At 41.3% G+C, this 22702-nt stretch overlaps 1 protein-coding gene across 1 annotated transcript in view; it reads right to left on the bottom strand.

Moving 5' to 3' along the window:
• The window catches only part of PTN (pleiotrophin), a 68237-nt gene extending 45674 nt beyond the window's left edge, over positions 1 to 22563 (bottom strand). Inside the window, exon 1 of the mRNA XM_088521653.1 lies at positions 22507 to 22563. The gene's annotated coding sequence lies outside the window, so the exon portion shown is untranslated. The remainder of the gene's footprint in view (positions 1 to 22506) is intronic.
• Between the last annotated feature and the right edge of the window lie 139 nt (positions 22564 to 22702).

Raw genomic sequence — 22702 nt, forward strand, 5'->3', positions numbered from 1 at the left:
ATCAAGTATGATCGACAGTACAGAGATACTTCTGTAAGTCTTATTTGCCAAACACACAGCACAAAGGCAAGGACGGCTCTCGACAACAGCATACTCAGGACTGGCAGGGACAGTACTGTCTAGGTTTGAATCTAGAAGAAACATTTGCAGAACGTTTGCAAAATGCAAGAAACAAAATGCAGCAGGGTTTTTGTTTGTTTGTTTTTAAGGTAGGAATTTACATTTTTCCAAATGTAATGGTTTTGTTTTCCTATAAGCAACAAAATTTTGGAGTTGTAAACAGTTGGGTATGCTTTGCTTTTCAAAGATGGGCTGGACATCCTAATTACCACCATGGAATTTTTGTTTCTTGGCAAACCTGGGTATAAGAATGCATTCTTGTTTAGGATTTTTGCACTGAGTTCCATCTAGCAAAACACAGGTAAAGCAAACAAAGGAGAAACAGCATTGTAGAACCGAGAAGCATGGACATTCGATCCCTCTAAGCCTCAGCTCCCTACGTAGACAAAAATATCCAGTTCTGTTTCTTTTATCTTACCTGGCCCATTTGTCCATCAATAATATTTTATTTGTTGAAACTTCAAGGGACATCCTCTCTACCTCACATGTTGTCTTTTGGGACATGCAGTCTCTCTCAGTGACTTTTTATACAATGCCAAGAAAGAGTCCCTGATCTTGGTTTGTAGAGGCCTCCTGGCACCTCTGCAAAACAAGTTAAAAAATAACCTAAAGAAATCCCAAGGCAACCGGGACGTTTATCTACACTTATTTCTCCCTCCCATTTCTTGGAGAAGGATTGTTTACTTATTAGAAGATTATGTTTGTTGACCAAAGGATGAGGGGAATCCTCCCTACCTTGCACTCCCCATCCACATGCAGATTTTGGAGCGTGCCCTCACACAAGCACAGCACAAGGTTACACAAATGAACTACCCCTATATTAAGTCACCAAATGTAATCCTGACAGAAAATCCGAGCTCTTGGATTCCTCCTCCTCTGATCTCTCCTCTTCTCCTCCTTCCCTTTCCCTCTGCTTTGATTACTTTGACAGCCAAGTTCTTGGAGAGTTACTCTAGGTTACAATGTGTCACCTTTAACGGAATTCAAAGCTTTAATTCAGAAAGTGGCCACTCTTGACCCCCGACCCCACCACCACCCACTCTGCCCCCCCGCCCCCTTTCTCCATCTCCATGGAAATGAATAGCCGAGTGAAAAAATGGGAGCAGGCAAAGTCTAAAGCCTTTCACAGAGCCCCCAGAAGAAAGATGAATGAAACTCATTCATCACAGAGCGAGAGACCCGGAGAGCAACGCTGGCTGAAAAGCAAGCCAGAGGGAGAGCAAGCAAGAGAGAGAGAGGCAGAGAGATAGAAAAGGTTACCTCATGCAGGAAGTTATGTGATTTGAAAAAGAAAAGCACAGGAGGTATGAAGGAACATAGCTCACTTTCAAAAACTGCGGATTTTGAGAAGAAAAATGCTGTTGCTTGTGCGGAGGGGAGGGAGGGAATTAGGGTGGAGTTACTTCCTCAGCCCCTTCCCAGAAAAGAATTTCTTGTTGGATCAACAGGAAAGGATGAAAATTCAAGGAAAGAGAGAAAAGTCTAAAAAGAGAGTACATTGAGCTGAATGACTAAAAGATAGGCAGGTCATGCAAAAATAAAACTAGAAACCAACCTGTCTGAAGAAGTGTTCAAAGTCCCTTAATCAAATCTCCTACTTCAGAGGTATTTGTCTCTCTGTGTACACCTCCCATCCATCCCTGTCACTTCTGCATCACACAGCTTGATTTGTCTTAACTTCTGCTACAAGGTAATTCATAGCACTAGATATAAAATGCAGTTAAAAGGTAATGGTTGATTCATTCAGACACAGCAGTGTACGCTCCTCTATTTTCCCCTATATCTTACAACCTCACTACAACAGCAGTGGCAAGAAACATCTTCTTTGAGGGTGTCTGGAACTGAAACACAATAAAAAGGTAAAATGAGCAGCTCATTGATGCCAGTGATGCCAGTGACAGCAAAGGAGAAGGAGAGAAAGAAAAGCCTAAGATGAAGTTGCTCCAAAGAGCTGGCTTGCTTGCTTGCACTACTTGAAAAAAAAAGAGTTCCAAAAACTCCAAAAACAAAATGTCAACATCCATCTCAAGCATACCAAAAGAATAAAAGGGCAGAAGCCACTGGGGTACTTTGGGGTGCTTATGAGAGAAAAGTGGCAAAGGAATAACCTCAGTAAGAAGCAAATTCTCGCCTAGGAACAACCTTATGCACTCTTACTCTTTTTCACTGAAAGCCAGTTCAAAACTTACCAGTTAAGTATCGCTTAGAAGAGGGCCTAGCTTTTTGATGAACTCTACTGAGCTCCACGGTGGCTCAGATTCCAGCTCTAGCTTGAGCTACCTTGCTGATTGTCCAGGCAGGCACAATCAGGCACACAAGGAAAAACGCTCACCTGAGCCATGCTTCTGCTGACAGCACATGCTGAAGCCACTTGGTACTTGGCTTAGAACAAATCGCTGCTACTCAAGGGGATATAAACATAGTCCGAATCACTGCAAGAAAGACCAGGTACATTCACAAAATTCTTTTGAATACAGAAAAGTGATAACCCATTTACGAATGAGCTGAAATTAAGCTAAAGCTGACAAAAAGCCATGACATTTTCCATTGTTCCTAACATATCTTCTGCAGCTATCCAAACCTCTCTTTCAAAAATGGAAGCAGGCACAGATAACACCTCTCTTTGCCCTGCTGAACAGCTGACGGGGTTTTTTGTTTTGACCCCATTATTTACTTCCCCTTACTGGAAATTATTACACACTAATACCCAAATGCTCTTCCCCCAGAGCTAGCTGAGACTGCAGGCATCACCCAGCAAAGCTAGTGAAACATGCTTCACTACAGAGGGAACCAGTACTGAAGACACGATGCAGAACCACAAGTGCCTTTCTGCACCTAACACTTCAGGAGAGTAGATCTAGGAGAGCTGGAAGCAGTGCTACAGGTCTATGGAGCAAGCCAAACAGAGCACAGATACAAGAGGAAGCACTGCAATGCAGCAGTGGAGGACAGGAAAAAGCCTAAGGTACCTTACAGTGCTGTCCTCCCTGTCATCCGCACGCCTTTGAACCTCAGCATTACCTCTTCCTCTCTCACCATGCCTATAGACCTGTTGCTTTGTCTCTTCAAAAGCTGGAGAGCCAAGAGAATGAAGCAGAGCACTTGGAAAAGGTTTGCTAGTTACCAGAAATAACTGCATTTATTCAAGGCATGACAAAAGTCAAAAGAATTACGCTAATCCACACATGCAGAGCAACCACATAACTGGTTTCAGGGACAGAGCAAACAACAGTAACATCTTGTGAGGAATTACTCTCCAAATGTTTCTCCCCTCTAGTTGCCTCAGGTTAAGGCTTTGAATTGTCTTGACTGAAGATGCCTCTGGTTCATCCATGCTTAATCCCCACTTAGGGAAGTTCAGGTCAGCTCCATGCTCCACATCTGTTTATGGTAAGTGGATTGACTTTGGTGGCAGTAAATTCAGCCACAAATGGCTCCTCAGAGGTGGGAAGCCTCATTTGGTCTTCAAAGAAAGTAACCCCCTGTAATAAATTAAAGAACTTCAGAGCACCAAACCATGAAGGACACCTGCACGTCATTAAGTACTTAAATGCTGAACATACAGCTTTGTGGGTCACCATCTGTTCAGGAAGATGACCAGCTCCTTGCTGCTGTTATCCCAAGCCAGTGTACTCTAGAGTTTGAATTCTCAACCTTGGCAGTTCACAAGTTTTCCAAAGAGTAGCGTGGGTGGATCTTCTGTGTCAGCAATACAAAATAAGAAACAGAGTCCCAAGAGAGAACAATTTGGGCCAGCAAAGTTCAGTAAAGTCTATTTAGGATCAGGAGCTAACCAGAGTAGCTCCTAATCAGAAAGTATATGTGTCCTTTGTATCTACTGCTGCCGTTCTAACCTCAACTAGACACCTGCCTACCTGTAATTAGCTGGCTCTGATAACACTGTCTGTGTTCTTCTCTCTTTGCTACCTGGCAACTCGCCACAGGACAGAGTTCGAAGTTAACACCCTCAACTAACCTACAACACTTGTTGAAAACAGAAACTCGTTGCAATATGAACCATCTTCTAGAACTAAAACTAGAGAAGAGGTGTCTATCCTTAATCATCTCAGGATATCAAGAATGATTTTCCCTTACTGCACAGGAGGCAGGTTGGCCCCATGCAGGTAGTTCTTCAAGGTTCCCCAGACTAGATTTTTAACTCTTTTCAAGCTGAATCTCCAGATGGCTCAACTATATTTTAATATGATCATTAAATTAGGCAACATTAGTCACAGAGATAAAACAAATTGTAATAGGTCCTAATGGTCATTGGGAAAATATGATCTTTGTAGGAAAAAAAAGCAGGGGAAAGAGCATAGAGGCTTCTCTAAGGTCTGGAAAACTGATCAAGGCTATATAATCCTCCCCTGTATTACAGGCTTACAACATCTGCTTCTTACCCTCTCTCTCCCCCACCCAAGTTGTATTACACATGAAAACCCAATTCAAGGAAGTGTACTCATGGAACAATTCCACATTCGCACAGTGGGAAATAAACTGAGTTTTCCCATTTGGAAAACCCTGTTTGGGATTTGACCTTTGAGAACCTCCTTAAATAATGCTAGCAATTTATCACAAATGTAGCCAGAGCTCAAATTGTGCTAAGTTTCTTTGGTCTTCTCTTACTGAAAGGAAAATCAACATTTTCCCTGATTCTGGGTACAATTTTCTCATCCATTTGATTAAAAAATCAAAAAATAAAGATCCCTCACTCCCATGAGCAGAGGAAGTCAGGAAAGACTAAACCCTCCTTCTCTATAACGCCTTTACCTCCCCCTTATCTTCCTAAGGAAGTCCAGAAGACTTCCTTAGCCCTTGCACATTCACGAGTAGACAAGAAATAGCATAAATTGAATGGATACTCTTCTTTGAACTTGCAAGATCTTAATTTATTTTAGCTTACTCCTCTAAAGAAGTCTCTGCTACACGAAAATTTAACACAATTAACTATTATTTGACCTTAAATGCCAATCCTTAGTCATCGCGACTCATTTTTCCAGAAGGCTTCATATAGTCAAGCCCTAAATATACTAAGACAATTTCCAGATAGAGACCTTCTGTTCTAAAGCACCAACATTTCAGGAATAAGGTTTGCATGTGCACTATCAAGAAAATTCCTCTTGATTGGAAAGCAAAACATACACTTAGCTATCATTTGTCTAAGGCAAGATAAATGGGAAAAAATATCTTTAACACTTATAAAGGAAAGAATAAGCAATTCTAGATTTACTAGCAAATGCCCTTCCTGGCACCTCTGTTTTTGTAATGCATATTTCCCCATTCACTCTGTTTTTCACAATATGTTTGGCTCTATTCTACATTTACAGCAGTTGCGTTGTAATTTGGTATGATGAAGGGCAATACAATAGGTGTGATTTACAACACGTTATGACCTTTGTAGGAAGCAAATTGGTAGATAACAGTATCTGTGTTTTTACAGTTTAAAAGGGATAACTCTATCAGTTGTTAAAGCACATCACATCTGCTATCTTACAAAACACAGACTTCACTAACCTACTCACATTTCACCTCTGAGTAGATGAGAAAAAAAGTATTCTGTCAAGATAAACATCTTATGCAAAAGGCTCAAGTTAGTTTCTTATCTAATCTCCTGGAACCCACGACTCCACATTTGCCAGCTAAGCTGCATAAGGTGGGAGATCCAGTGCCTTCTGTGACAGCTTTTATGAAGTTATCACCCTGCCTGCCATCATCCACACTTTACAACCATAAATTAGTTTTTAGTGGGTTATGTTTTATTATGGCTTACTCCAGTAAGTCATAGAGAGCTTCAGAATCTACTAATTTTTTTCTGAGGCATTTATAATGTGGCTATCTGCTCTTGATTCTGATAGACAAATTATGTTCTTCAAACCTCAGTGCAAACTTTTCCAGCCATTAGTTTGCTGGAGTTTTTTTTTTCTTTCTTTTCCTCTGCATCTTTTGAAAATGTTGACACCAATATAGAACACATGAACATGGCATCACCCTCATCATCACCATCTTCTTGATCTGGCCGTCTCATGTACATGCTTAAGGATTATTTTTTAGACATTCCTTCAGTCCTTCATTCAGAGCTCGTGTGAGGATTTAGGGATCATTATGATACCTAAAATCCTTTTTAGCCACCACTTCCCAGATGCAGGCCTTTATTGGACATGTTGGTTCATACATATGGTTTTAAATGAATGTTGTGCTAAGACAAGTGCTTCTTTATCTTCAATCCTGAAAACACCATAGGGAAAATGCCATTCAACCTTGAGCAATAGACACGGGAATAAACAGGTTGAAAGAAGCTTGCTGCCTCCTCCTGGCACATTTTCACACTTTCAAAAAGGTAGAATGAGGTCTTCAGATGCCTGAGGTTGTTTATGCCAATGCCAGTGATCAGTCGGTAATGACTTTTGCAATATTTAGCATTTTCCTTAAAGCCTGAAGTCCAATCCTTCATTAATTTTAAAAGAAGAAATAAAAATATGTTTTCAGCTTTCAACTTTAAAGAAAAATACTTGAAAGTATGACCAAAGGGTTACATTAAGATAATAAAAATCTACGTAGAAGGACAGAACAAAGAATCCCATTGTTGCTTCGGACTTTCTAGCAATTTTTAGGCCAATATCCCGACAGAAATGGGGGAGGGGTAGGGCTGGCAGTACTGTATTCAGTGAGGATAATTACACCGAATTAGCGCTAAGGGGTTTAGAGAGAGGAGGAAAAAAATACTTTTCCACGGAGTTAATATAAAGTGGGGCTTTCTTGTACGTACAAACCCACAAGGACCAAGCTGCTGCCTGCTGAGACCTGTTTGAGAGCCAAGGGATTGATCGGACTCAGCCAGTCCCTGCTTAAGAAAAAAAGCTGCAGTTGTGAATTACTGTAAAGCAGTATTCACATGATTGATGGATTTACCCCCACTACCGCATTGCTTTCAAAGATCCATTTTGTCTTCCATGGGGATGGTGTGAATTAACCCCTCTCACAACGGCTGGCTTGATTCTCCAGGACCAATCCAAAGGAGTTTGCTTAAGCTTTTATCTTATGTAGCTGTGTGACTGGGAACATAGGACAGAGACTCTATTTAACACCCCGGTCTCTGAGGAACACCATAACACCAACCTCCTCAAAGAGCCTGCAAACTTTCTGCCATCAGACCAGCCAGCCCCTCACCTTCTCAGATAATTTGCTTTAAAGGAGCTTCGCTTCTTATCCCCCTTTGCAGTCTGATACTCCCCCACATTTTCCTTACATCTAAGGGAGCATAAGGTATATTTATTCCATCTCTTGACTTTTTAAACACAGTTTGCTGTCGGCACTCTTTTTTTTCTTCTTTTTCTACTTGTGCAGAGGAAGAAATAGCCTGAACTATTTATACTGCAAAGAATGCAGGGATTTCTGATAAATTTGTGATGCAATTCTTATCAAGTGACAAGATCCATAACTTAAAAAAGAAATAACTAGAATGGCTAGGGGAATGTGGGAAAACAGTTAGAAATGGGGCTGGATCACAACTAGCTTTTAAAAAGCTGCTGGCGTCTTTTGAATTGCCAATACAACACAGAAAGCCACATTTCCATGGAACCCCCGATCTATGTCTGCTTTGGAACAGGCCCACGAGACCTCAGGAACAGATTATTCAGCCAGGATAAATCCTGTTTGTGTCAACTGCAAACTGCACTGTGCTCTTTCTGGTTTCCAATAAGGTCCTTCACACATGAATAAGATTTCTTTCTCCTTTAAAAGCTAAACATGTAGCTGATAAGGTGGGAGGATGCAAAACCCAGAGCATTAAATACTGTTAGCTACACCAAGTTGGCTGCAGGCAGGTGTGATGCGACCTTCCCACACACAAAATTCCACCAATGCGTTTTACTCTATATTTCTGCCCCAGTCTCTCCCTGGACTTCCATAGAGCTGTGTTATTCTGCACCACCTCCTCTGCATTCCCGCTCTGTTCTAGCCACAAGGGAAGGTGGGGGGATAGAGTTACTTGCCGCTGGCCGCTGTGCTCCCTACCACCACGTTGCCCATGTTTCCTTCACATCCCCTGCAGCACCTCCTGCCCCTCGGAGCTTCCAGCCCAGAGCGGCAGCACCACCTGCTGTTCCCGGCCTGGCCTTCGGAGAGCGGGAAAGGCCCTCACAGCTCACGCAGCGATAAAATGACTCCTTTTCCCAGAATATCCTCTCCTGGTTTGCCTTTTGCCACACACTTCTGTCCTCAGGCGCAGGGTGCTGTTCTGCCCCAATAGGCCTTTCTTGGACACCAACTCCATCTGTCTTGAAAGTTACAGAAGAGGTCAGAGGTCTAATGACAAATGCCCAAACTGGAAGAAATTTCTACCTGAAAACCCACTCTGTATAGAGGGAGATGTTGAAGTTGTAGTTGTAAGGATTACAATAATGGTTATTCAACGGTTTTTAATTTTGGGGGACTAGGTACTACTGCTTAATGTAATCAAAACCTTTTGATTGAAACTCCAATTTCTATATTCTATTCTTAATCAGAGATGGAAATTCTCAAGCCAAAACATGTAATGGCTTTAGGCATTCAGTAGCTACATTGGTCTATATGCATCAAAGTTATGAGAGACCATTACCGACTGGCTAAGATCTCAGCTTTCCAAAAGCAAATGGGTTTGTGGATAAACACTCAACAGCCTCTGTAGTTAATCGTAACTTCGCAGTGAGACCACCTTCTGCTGCACTACAGCTACATTTCCAAATTTTATATATGTGCATTTTATTAATCTCAAAGAACAGCATGTTTCATTTCTCCATGTAGAATTTTGTCTCAATTTCAGAGGATCTGTCCAGTTTATCGGGAGCATTTTGACTTTTACTGTCCTTGTGACCTCCGTTGCTGTAAATTTGCAAGTTCTACAAGTACTTTGTGTTCCATCAAGCAAACAAGAGGGAAAAAAAAAAAAAAGGAGCTGCAGATCAAAACCAGCTGCAGATCAATGACAGACCTAAGGCTGGGACCTCACCGAGCTGCATGCGGCTCGTAAATCACAGAAATTGCAAGTCACACAATAAGACAATGAATTCTACCTGTGCCAGGAGGGAACACCAGCACAGCAGTGTACACTAGCATTATCAGCATTATAATATGGCACTGCCGCATTAACAGAGCAGTCACCATCCCATGGACCCACTACGCAAAGCTCAAGGCTCACTCCAGTCTCACGAGGAGGCTGTTGGTTTGGGTTTCTGCCTGCTGTATGATAAAAATATTTTCTCCGAGCTCTGATCAGCCAACTCTGATATTCTCTCCCTGCAAAATCCCCTGACTGTGCAATTTACTCCAGCACCAGAGCAAAATGTGCTTTTATGTGAAACACAGGTGTGCTATTAAGCAAAGTTTGGTTATTTAATTTCCAAAGCCTACGCACAGTGAAGTACTATTAAGAATAGACATGTTTTCTTTCTCATTCAGTTTAAACTATGATTTGCTTTAAATAGAAGTTACTACCTGTCACCTCCTGGGCTTCTTCATTTGCCACAGTCAGAAGTGTTATTGGCAGATGATCTAAAAGCACCCTCATTAGAAGAAGCAAATTAACTGCAACCTCCATTTGTTTCTATTGCTGCTGATACTTTGTGTGTCACAGCAAAAGCTGAAAGGCATTTGGAGAGTCACATGATGACAAGCAGCACTAAGCCCTGTGCCCGTTCACTGCATCCTACTTAAAAGCTACTTGAGCTTGTCAAGAATAGGAACAAGCTCCTTCTTAAGTTCACCCCAATCCAGTTAACAGGCTTATATGGAAATGCTGAGAGATGAGACTTACAAGTGGCAATGCACATTACTAACTTGCATGCGTTATTTCGCTAAGCATTAAGGAAAGGCAGTTTTATGCACCCAGCTGAGTTTCCAGGCTTCCTCTCTTTGCCCTCTATATACTCCTTCACAGTTCCTTTAATTTAAAAAGATGAAGGCTTGAGTGACCTTTGTGATTGGCAATCGTTACTATAAATCCTCCTTTTTCACTACTAGGAAAAAAAAATAAAAATAAACACAGCTTAAATGGAGCAGTGCATTTTTGTCTCCCTGGTCAATTAGTCTCCTTTCCTGCTCTCGGCCTATGTTTGTGTAAGTTCATTTGCTTCTGCTAAATAAATGCCAGAGTACATCAAAAGAAATAGAAAAAGCGACTGAGACTTTTTGAGACGGCTTGTTGTGACATTAGTTGGCAATAACGCACTACTTTCTCCCATCTCCCCACCCCTATCTTTGCAGAGATGCAATATGCAGAAGAAGTTGTAGTGACACTACACCAAGGAACAAATGCATATAAACCAGTGCCCTAACCCTGCCCTCCTCATCACCATGAAGTGTGTGAGGTGATAGCTCCAAAATGAAGGATGCCCCTAAATGAAGGATGCAACTGAGGATGCCTCCCATTCAGAAAATCTAAGTTTTGCTTTGGGATTAATTAATTAAAGGTAATAATGTCAAAAAGCCTGTAACCTCACCTTGCTAACTCTTGACTTTCCACAAGAGAAATGAGGAAAGGCATCAATTTTGCTCAGAATATGGGTGGTTACATGAAAGGTATTTTAGAAATATGAATGTAATTAACAGCATCCTCCATAATATGGAGGGAAACTAAGTCATCATTAGCTGAGTTGCGTGCTGTTAGATATAAGGGAAGATGGGAAGTTTCCACTGGATATTCCAAATAGTTGTTCATCTACTACAGCTGGAAAGAACCAAGGTGTCAAACTAGACATACTTGGCTGCATCAGATTGCATTTCTGAGATCACAGCTTCCTGGAGCATTGCTTCATCAAGCGCTAACAACAAAGGCAGCCACAAACATATAGCCTATATATATATTTTTAGTTATTCAGTGGACTTTGGAACCAGCGTTTAACTAAAATGGTTTGAGCAGGTTCTTCTAAAAGGAGACAGCGTGAGAGGAGAAAATGTACAGTCCTTATACAGATTTACACAGTAGAACTAAAAAATGGGTAAAACGACTCTGAAGTATGAGTCTGAATTGATTTATTAATTGTGCAGGACTACCTTTCTAGCCTAATTTCCAAAATAATGTAGAATTGTCACAGGATTCAGTGGGATATAAGTATTTAACTCTTCCGCAATCCTTTCAAATCTTTACCACAAAATTACTATATAGTTTTGGTGAATCTTATGATTGGGAGGTTACTATCAGGCCTTAAAGAACTAGACTTCAAGCAGCACAGTACTTCAGTCACTTCTTTCTGTTCTCTGTGAACTTTACTGCATGGCATGAACATGGACATCCTGAAAGAATGCCAAAGAGCAAGAAATTGCCGTCAATTTAGAAAAAGAAATGTTTCTTTTTAATGTAGTATAAGATTTTTTTTCACACACAAGATAGCTTTAAAAGAAAGGAAAAGCCCAAGTGATTCTAATAGAAGAGAACAACTTGGCAGGTGAGATGTAAAATGGAGGTTAGGAAGGTCAGAAGCAAATCTGAAGAACAAGGAGGCAAATACACAGCGACAAGTAGTGAGGCATTCCTCGAAGACTTGGGAAACGGGAACTGCAGAAGAGTTGGTGGGTCCTGCACACTGCTCTAACGCAAAAAGAGGGCAATAAGAGAGAGTAAGAGAGGACAGAGAGATTGCGTGGAAGTTAGCTGACTCCCCTGCTTCAGTTTTCACTTCAAAGCAGGCAAGTGACATGCACATCTCACGGTTATCCAAGCCAGAGTTAAGCAGAAGTCGAGGGGAAAATAAAATGAAACAACTTGAAAAAATAGACTGCAGTAAATCTCATTCCAGTACTGGGGATCAGAGCTGAGAATAATCATTTCAAGGCAAGTGTAAGGCAGATGATAGTCCAAAATAGAAGGTTCACAAACCAGAAAAGCCTAGAAAAGGTAGTTTTCACGAACACAGATCATGCCTCTAATTTGTGAGAATAATCTAAAAAGAGTTACCCCGGCTTTTCATCATCAGATGCAAGTTGTCTGGATCTTCCAGGTTTGGGTATGTATGGGGGAAATCTCCCAGCAGACGCTGCACAGCAATGGGTTAAGAGGTAGAGTCCGAGTAGGATGCAAGGTAAGAACAATAATCCTTTGTTTGGAAAAGCGCTAGTAGACAAACAGTGCCTGAGGAATCCGCCCAGGACCTGTGTGCTGTTCAATGCATTTATGAGGTTTCCGAAAGCACCAAAAAACAGATAACAAAATGTGCTGCTCATATGAAATGAGGATATTGGTCAATAATATGTAGGTCTTTGTCCTCCTAAGTAACTGGGCAACAGGGCAATACAATTACCAGATAAAAGTCATCACAGATACATGGAAGCCTAACAGAAGGCAAATAATTACGTGTATTTACATACTGCTGTATACCAGTGATTGTTGAATTAACTACTTGATACCAAAAAAGTCCCTGAGGCAAATGATATCACATCCCTGTGCTTAGCAGGAGTCATCATAGACTAGACAAATTAATAGAGCTTCTAAAATTTTAAACTAATCATATGAAAAAAAAAGTTGACTATGGGAGTTGTAGTGCAACTATAAAATGTTAAGTTATATTTAAGTATGCTCACTAAAATAAAAGAATGAATTGTCAACATGCTTGAATAATAAAAAAAAGGCTTACATATTTTGCTGACTTGGAACTTACTATGGGGCTGTAAAAACTCACTGAAAATGAGAGATATGGAAGAATGTGTTATTTTTATGAAAGGAGACCTAATAAGCTACTTAGATAGTAAAGAGGTTAAAGCAAACAAAAGTTGTTTTTATCAAAATAAGGTTACTAGAGACACTGGAATTCAGAATTAAGATTATGGAAACCTCAATTATCCATAGGTACGGAAATATATATTCGACACCAGAACAGCTTGTTTTTGTCCACGGGGAAAGTTTATCGAGGAAAATCCACTTCAAATCTATGCACATTTAAAGCTAAGGAAGATTAAAGCTACTCGCAAATAGTTTTAAGCACTCCACATAACCCCTGTTTTTGTAAAACTTGACTCTCACCCTTTCATCCATTTCATATCTTGTCTGGGCAGACTACTGCTTGTTCCATGCCTTAAAAAAATCCAGGTCTAATTGACAGCCTGAACAACTTTTACTCATGCTATAGCAGCCTTTAATACCTTTGCAAGGCAACTACACTGGGATCTGCCAGGAATCAGAGCACAGAAACTAGGGAAACGTGAGGCTACGCAATGCAGGCAACTTACCTGGAAAAAGCTGCTGACAGTGGAAGTTCGGCTGCTGTGGGGGAATTTCAGCCTAGGATATTTTGGAACAGGAGGGAGCAGAAGAGAGATGTGTCAATGTGATAAAAACAAATTCTCCTTTCATTTCATACAAATCACATACTGTATCATACGGTGAAAAATGGGCAATGAGGCTCCTGTTAGCACCTCTCTATATATCTTTTCTAGGCCAAGTCTCTACCTAAGCCTGAACAATGGCTAAAATTTGTTTTGCAAGAGATCAATGATTACATCAGGTGCAGGGGGGAGGGAAGAGAAAGGAATGCAGGAAAATGGAAGCCACAAGTCCCACGGAACAACTACAAATAACATATATATATTTGGGATATATATGTATTTTCTTCTTTTTAAGGTATCAGAAAAGTACATATTTCAGAAAATATTTAGCTTTCCATTTCTGTACCTTACTACCCATTAGTAGCACCCTATACTTTTACTGTCGTGGGACATCATAGTCACCAAAATCCAATCTGGAATCAGCTAGACATCAAGTAGCATCATGAAAAAGCTAATATGCATCTCACATATGTAGCTTGAGTTCTCATTTACTCTTCTTCAATAACCATTAAAACACTGCAAGAGATCCACTGATCTGGAATAGATGGCATAAGAAATTTCATTTTGATAGGCCTTATGTGAAATATTTTAACTTCATTTTTTCCTGACTTAACCACATAATTTACATTTCTGTAAAGCATCAAAATGCAAAGGAGCTAACTTGTCACTTCCAGTAGATGCTGTGCAATTGGGAATACTAAAGTTAGAAAAAACATTTTTGCTACATACCACTACAGTTTCAAAGGCTTCTCTAAACAAAGACTCAATTCTGGTGTCTGTGTAAAGTACAATGTTGAGGCACCAAGTGTCTATAGAGCTAGCTGGGTTTTTTTTTCCTATTTAAAAATGAATATTCCTCCTAACTTTAAAGACTACTTCATTTTAATCCACTCAAACTACTGTTAACACAAGAATTAGGGGTTCTTAATCACAGGACTACTTCCCTGGAGACATAAATGCAATCATAAATAATTTAAATTATAGTTCATAAATAATTTAAATTAAATCATAGTATATACCAATTAAATGAACAATACATTTCAAAATGTACTAAAGAAAAACAAACACACACTTTCCCTGGTACAGTACAATTCAAATTCCAGCACTTCACAAGAGCTCTTCCTCTATATTTGCTATATTGAGCACTGAGAAACAACCAGAGAGAGGCAAGGACCACGTTTCACACTGTTCTAATGAATAAAAAAGGGGAGTGTGTAGATATTAACCCAATTGCAAACTATCGAAAGAATTTATAAATATTTTTGAAAGTAGCCTAAAAATAACCTCTCTGTACCAAAATAATGTATAAAAGCTAATAGATTCACTCACTTTTCCTCCCATTTTTATCCCTTTTTAAACTTTTGATTTGTTTACCATGAAAACATGGTGGACACGGAGAGAGAAAACTTCCCTACTTTCCTAGCTTCCTGATTTCAGGAATCTGTACAAACGCACTGAAAGCCAAAAGCCCAAAAGCTGGCTCCTTTCAGTGGCTAAAACAAAGATTGATCTCTGCGAAAAGACAAAGATTGATCTCTGTGGAAAAATGGCAGTTTCCATTTATCATCAGGATAAAGTCAAAACCTTTACAACAACAGAAGGTTGGAGAGTGACAGATTTATCAATGGGTTGTACCTGACCCACACTGTGCTTTGGAAAGGCACAGTTATTAGCACGGAGGGACAAAATAAGTTTGTATCAGGGAGAAAAGGAGAAAAGCGGTTGTGTGTTTTATGTTAAAAATGAAACTTTTGAACAAACAGCTCATGTTTAAATAAATGCCTGGGAAGATAGTGAATGAGGCTACTAAAGATCCCAAATAAAAGTAGTGCTCAGAGCTCGTCAGAAGGGATTTCATCCCCACGTATTAAGTATTAAGGGCACATACCACAAAGTATGCTATGATTTTTTTACTTCGACTAATTGTGTTAATCACATAAATTAAGACAATGACCAAGCAAATGTTTCACAGGCATTTTTACATTTACATTGTCTAAATAATAATTCAGTCTAGCTATTCCTACGGATGCACTCCATAATCCCTGGAGCTCCTTATAAATCTTCAGAAGATCTACTTATAAAGGAACATGGACAAGACGGAAAAATATATGGGCAGCTCTGCAATTCTCCAGTCACTGTAAAATTGGCCAGAGGATCGCCACACTGCACTGACTTCCTGTTGGGTTTATTATTTTATTTTTATTTATTTATTTATTTGCATAACTAAAGCTAGAAGAGAAGGCCTGCAGCATGCAGCAAGTATGCTAAGACCATGATACTAACTGCCATACCAATGGCAATGACACACACTCCTGCTCATACGTTTCTGCCAAATTCTCACTTAAGCAAACATCTATTATTGAGATCAGCAAAAGCATCTGCCAACATGCAAACTGGACATGAAACATGGACCAAAGGGACTACTTACTAACGTGACGATTTAACAAGTGAAATTAGGTGAAATTTCCTGAACCAAACCTTTCAGTGTTTTTGGAAGATTGCTGGAAAGCCTATCTATTGGCCTTGGAGAGAAAGCTAGCAGATTTTTTCCACCCCTCAGTCTCTACTGTGTATCAGCTGCACCCAGGCAGGCTTCTAATAAAAGCAAGTGACTCTTGCGCAAACAAAAACATCTTTGTGACCTCTGGGAATGCAGCAGTCCAAACAAGCAGTCCAAACAGGCAGTCAGGTGGCACAAGCAACCAGAGCAGCTCTGGGGCCTTTCCTCAGCACAAGAAGGAAAGAAAGTCACTACAACAGAAGACAGGCTTCTCAGGAGAAAACTGAGGACCAACTATACGAAGCAGATTAAGCAAATAGTTTGAATTTCTTGCTCTATATGAGGGGAGAGGGCAATGAGTAATTTTTATTGTTCAAACTAAAGAAACTGAGTGCTGTCCTACCAGAATTAAAAGCAGAGTATCAGAACAGTATCTTGATTTATCTTTAACTTACTAGCTTGTACTTCACTCCAAAGACACTTTCAATGAAAGCAATGAACTTCTGCTGCAAAAAGTACCAGAACAACCGCAACCATTTACCAGCATTGTAACACAACGGAGTCTTATTTTGAAGACTTCATCCCCAAAACAAAGCGATGGGCATCCTTTCTAAATCTTAGGCTGAATCCTGCAGTCCTTCTCTGATGAAGACCTGAGGAAGCACCAACTTCACCTGCATAATGTTCGGAGACTGTGGCTGTGTACTAGCATTCTTCTCCATTTGACAGGCTGAATATAATCCTGGTGAAAGGATCCCACTACTGAAAGAGGAAAAATTAAGCTGTCCCAAAGCAAACAGTGGGCTTGTAGTACCTACTGCAGAGACAGAACAGTATGAGAGGTGCCATCTTTCTCACAATTATTTGTGTCCCTTCGTGCATTAGTTTCAGACAACGTTACAGAGTAGTTCATAATCCTCTACCAAAGAGTCTACCAAAGCATCATATAAGGCTTAAGATGAGCAAATGCTACTCTTCACATTGTTGCTTGCACAATGAAATCCCCCTTTTGCCTGTAAAATATGGGAATTGCCTACATGAAGCATCAAGCACCTTTTGGATACCTCTGGAACAGAGGAAAAGATGCTCCAGATTGTGAGCCTTGCACTGCTGCCCAGAGGGCCATGTGCATTTGTGTTGCCTATTAGGGCTCTTCTGCGCTTTGAGGCATGTAATGTGTGAAGCATAACTAAAAACAACTGGTTTATTAATGATCCACTGAAGACAAGGAAGCCTTAAACCCAACACCTTTAATAGTTCATGAAACTACTGAAATTGTTCTCATGGCACTCAGAAACAAAACCCAAGACCAAAACAGGGTTTGTGCCCGATAACACATGGAACTGAATTGGAGAAGCCCATTCAGTCATCTCCGTTGTTTGCCTCGGACATGGACGCTTTAACTTCCATAGGTATCTCTATATTTACCGTTTGGGTCAACATACAGGGAATTCCTGTTTCGGAAGAGCAAACTTTTCAGATGGCAAACACAGCAGAGCAGTCAGTCCTTCTCAGCAGGACGAGAGGAGCAAGGCCAACTCCGCGCTCCTGCCTGAGGAACGGGCTTCTTCCCCGCTGCTGCTCCTCCCGCTGCGCCTGCCGGCGCTACCAGCTGGAGCAGCCCCACCAACCCTCCCCCTGCCTCCCCTTCCCACCTCGGCTGTCTGTGTTCCCCCTTGTTGCTGGAAGACTCGCACAGATGGCGAGTTGCTCCAGAAATATTACTTGAAGACAGCAAAACTCAATTTCACTTAAACTGCTAGCTAGCTGTGGACCAGTGCCAAGGCAGGCATTTGGACTGAGGTACTCGAAAATTTATTTTCTTTCTCTTCCTTCCCCACAGGGGCTCAGTGATGGCATCACCTACATCTAGATTGAAGTTTGCAAGGTTCAAGCTACACTGGAACTCTATGGGAAATTGATGAGAAAAAATCATTTTTATAATGTTGTCACAAAATGTTTAATGAACTCTGCAACAGCACTGGCAGGCCTCAGAGGACCAGGGTCCAGTTTAAAAATGAACCTCACTCTTTGCTGAATGGTGATAAATGACTGAACTGCAGCCCCAAGCACTATTTATTCTCAGAAACTACTTTTGTCTGAAAAATTCCCAACTCCTGTAAAGCTTTTCTACACTGTATGGCTTTACTGTCCTGTTTCCGTTGCCACTGATTCAATTGAATTCTCAAGCTGTGTGCTCTTAAGGCTCAAACATATTAATACATTTTTATTAATAGGAAACTGGATTTTGTCTCAAACAAAACTCATTCCACATTCACTTTTCTCATCATCCAAAAAAACAGCCTACATCTGTGTTCTCTCAGCCTTTGCTCTGAGAGACATTAAAAGTAGTCTGTTCTTCATTTTTTAAAGGTAACTTCAGTTTTTAAAAAGTCACTCCCACATATGTAAATAACCACAGAAGTGAGAAAAGTTAGAAAAATAAAACACACAACAGCAAAAAAAAATCAGACTAGCTTCTTCATATTTCTTATTAATGGAAAACATCATAGGGCCACTGTAGAAGATGGTGCCAGATCTGCTATTTTAAACACTTGCTTCTATTGCTATTGTTCTATTGCTTGGAATAAAACAAAGTAAGACTTAGTGGCCCAGCATGGTAAAGAGGGAGGGAGGAAAAAAAAAAGGCCCTTTTCTATCATAATAGAGTAGGCAATCGCTGAAAACTTAACACAACTACTTTAATTTACTTACTAAGTCAAACATAAATACCATCCAAAAGGGTGCCCTCTGACTAGAAGGTTTTTAGAGGTGAAAGGAAAGTTAGAGCCCGAAGAGGGTCGGAAAAGCATTAACGAACTTGGCATCACAGAATCAGCTCTTATGACAACTCAGAGTAAATGAAATTTTAAGCAGGAAACTTCATACTGACTGCCAAATTGCATTCCCTGATTTGGTTCAAGCTCATGATAAAGTCAGTGGTATTAGAGATTTCTCTAGTTGATGGCCACTTGAGCTTGATACACTGACGACTTGCAAAGTATACTGAAGTGAACTACCTAGTTGTCTTCAGCATGTGTTACTGCCGATGCCAGTGACATGATCTGACGTGTCATTCACTGGGAAGCTGGTGACAATGGAAGATACGCCTTTTCTCAAATTGTTTGGCTGCTGCTATGTTAATCCACAGAGACAGAGCTCTTACACAATTATAATGCTCCGTGAATTATTGTAATAAAAGACAAAAACCATATTATAGAAGACATTGTTCATTCCTTTAATTTCCTCTTTTTTTTTCCACATTGCTTCCTGGAGAAAGTTGGTTGGAGAAAACTGGCCGAGATTATCCATTTAGATTTCCCCCAAACTCTCCTCAAAAGCACTCTGAATATTTTACAATGCACACTTTTCTGTTTTCCTCCATTGGAGAGGACATTGTACACATTCAGCACAGCACAATGGAGAATGATTTCCCAAGCATTAACTTGGAGCCATTGAGACTTGGATGTTTTCAAAATGAATCTATTGTACACAAAGGATTCTAGATTACCCCAGCTACTCTAGAAGCGAGCCTTTCTTCCCGTCTCAAAATGTCCATTCCTTGAGCCATCCCTGGAGTGCATTGTTGGGGCCGATTCCTTAGAGCAACAAGTTCCATCAGTCAAAGCTTAACAGGTACAAATAATATCAGGATATGGATATAAATTAGTAAGACAGACCCTAAGTGGTTTTGACAGGTTTGGTAAGTATATATAGCGACACAGAATGCTATCCCTGCTGTCAGACATCAATATGTAGACAGAAGATTGGGGGCACCATGGAAACTCAGCAACATAAGAGTGGTATTGATTGGACAGAAAATGAGGCTGCAATTTAAGCTTAAGACTGCCAGAGATGCCAAGAATGGAGAATGACCTCCAGCAGTGAATTTGCAGCATAAGCTCCCTGTGAACAGGCCAGTCCAAGAAGGATAAATCAGGGACAGGCTCACCAGGGATATGGGTCGGCCGAATGCAGGCTACCCTAAACAGATGAGAATCTGTGTGCGCGCGCGTTACAGTGACCTAGTTCGCTCAAAGACAGCATTTTGAATGGTTTATTATAAAGAGGCTTGAAACAAAGAGATTTCCTCAATTAAAGGCCTGAAATGAATCCTCTAGATAAAAATGCTTTTGATACACTGATCAGCAAGCGGTTGTAAATATCGAAGCAAAGCTTGCATTGTTACTCAAAGAGCAGTTCCCACAGAAAACACCACTGTTGGGAGCGCAGGCAATGGGGAAGCCTGAACAGAGCAACAAGTTTCATCAGCAAAACCAGTTCCATCTTAAACACCCGAGTGTAACACTTTAGCAGCGTGTAAGTCGTATCTTCCCTGCTGAGAAAAATGCACTAAGGTAGAACGGACTATGTGTTAAATGACTATATTTTTAGAGCTGCAATGAAAGACTAATTTTAATTGTTATCCGAGGCCTCGGGAAGAACTGTTCCCAGAGCGACCAAAAAGAAACATAAGACCTGTCTGCAACGTATCTTGCCAGAGCTGTTGCTGGCAGAAGCAGTTAAGTATGAATATTCAATTTAGCAAGAGAAAGCTGAATCTACCCAAAACCTGCATCAGTAGAGCCGACAGGAACAAGATATGCCCCAAGAGTGCCTCAGTGTCAGTACTGACACAGCAGCATAACTGGATTTTTTTCTAGGAAAGTTTGTTTCATATTATCAATGGCAGAATATTAGTACATGCTACTGGGATGGCACAATGCTTTGCAATGCTGTAGTTAAAACCAACCTTCTGCTGGCAAGCATTTATCAGCCACAAACTGCATCTGAAATAAATGGCGACAGACATCTGGATACTGGTAAAGGTCTGCTTTTCTTAAGTCATCTGTACCCTATAAATAAAAACTTATTCGTTTGTAATAGAAAGATGCATTGCTGGCCTCAGATTTCCTTCTCTTTCCATCCTTGATCTTGCTCTGGAGTCAATAAGCATCTTTCCTTCAATTTTACCACAAGCTCCTTAAGTAAAAAGTCATCAGAGTTTAGCTTAAACTTCAGACAAAAGTATACTTAAACCTTTGCCTTCTTGCTCTCCCCCATGCCTTTTTTTTTTTTAAAAAAAAAAAAAGGAAAAGTCACTAAATTATGTGGGTGTGTCTTTTTTTGTTGGTGGTTGGTGGTGTTTTTTTTTTTTTTTCTCCTCTCTCCAGTTGATCACTCTCTAACTAAATGCCTTCTCCATCCAATTTCATCCCCCACAACAAATTAACAATTTGTTTCGTACCTAGGCAGGTCTCTTTTTCCTCTTGGATCAACTTCAGAATGACTTTTTTGTTTAAATAATATTTCTGCTCTTTGGCAGGGAAGGAAGAAATACACACAGAACGAACTAAAATTTGCTCTGCAGATGAGCTCAAGCACACCGCCCAGAAAACTTATCAGAAGCATTTCTTTATAATAACCCTTCCCTTCTCTCTCTTCTACTACCCTTCCTCATATATTAATACTCTATTCTACTACCCTTCCTCCTATATTAATACAAGAGGAGGTATATACCTAATCCAATCTTTACCCCAAAAGTTGAACTCTGCGAAAAGCTTGGAACAGTTGAGGTCTGAAGGGGAAATAGAGCAGGGGCAGAAAGTTCAAGGCTGGATGAGCCACAGGTGAAGTGCTCTTCCACTGTAAAACACATCATTTAAAGCAGATAGGAGCTAGTTAGAACACGCACCGCTACGCTTAGCTGCGAAGCTGTCCCAGAGGAGAAAAATTTAACACATGTCACAAAGCAGCTGAGGATGCTCCTAAGCAAATCCCAGACGTACGTCCCTGAATCCAGCTTTCTGGGCACACCACTAAACTACCGGCCCGGAGCGCTCGCCCACCTCCACGGTGCGCAGCGTTGAAGGGAGAAGCGTGCGACATCCAGCAGGAACAAGCAGGAGCAGATGAGCTCCCAAAGAAATGAGACTTCTTCCTCTCCCTCTACAAAAGGCTTTACTTTTTAAAAGAGAGAGCCAGGGACTGGTTAAGGAGTTAAAGAAATACATGCTAGAGATCGTGGTGTATTTGCAGGCTCGTCTGTAAGTAAGAGTGCATTTTCACCAGTGTTAACTCTAGTTCTAAGATAAGACGGGGGAGGGTTAAGAAGCTACAGGGACCAGTGCTGGAGACCGTGACATTTTGTACTTGAATAACCTGTACCCTCAGTAAGCAAAAAGCTGTGATTTCGCCCATGTTAATTCGGATTTTCCCCCGAAACATCCCTCCAGGGAAAGCGGCAGGCACAAACTAACCGCAGCCACTTTAAAACAGATTAACTGAACGCAGCAAGTGCCGGCTGATTTCACCAACAGCAAAGCAGAGTCCGGCTCGACTTTAGGGTAAGTCCTGAGGAAAAAAAAACTCGGTTAAGGTGCCCCCAGCACGGATTCCCCCCGCAGCTCCGCAGAGCCAGAGCAACCCCGACCCGGACCAGCGCGGGGGGCTCCCGAAAATCCCTCCTCTCCCGGCGCTGGTCCCGTCCCCGCTATCCCGTTTTTCGGCGTGTGCCGGCGGCAGGTGGTGCCCGGCGCTCCCCTTCCCCACGGGCGGCGCTGGCTGCGGGGCCCCCCGCGGCAGGGACTTACGTGGAGCTGCGGCCGGGGGGCTCTGCCCTGGAGCCGGGAGCGGCAGGCGCGGCGGTGCCTCCTGCAGCCGAGCGCACGCACGGGCTGCTCGGGCGGCGGCGGCTGCTGCTGCTCTCCCCGCGCGCCCTCTCGCTCTCTGCCTCGGGAATTTTTTATTATTATTTTTTTTCCCCCAATCCCGCAGGAATTTCGCGCG

The sequence above is a fragment of the Tinamus guttatus genome, unplaced genomic scaffold, assembly GCF_059628265.1.
Source record: "Tinamus guttatus ecotype Peru unplaced genomic scaffold, ASM5962826v1 Tinamus_guttatus_pri_ptg000125l, whole genome shotgun sequence".
In the NCBI taxonomy this organism is placed as follows: Eukaryota; Metazoa; Chordata; class Aves; order Tinamiformes; family Tinamidae; genus Tinamus; species Tinamus guttatus.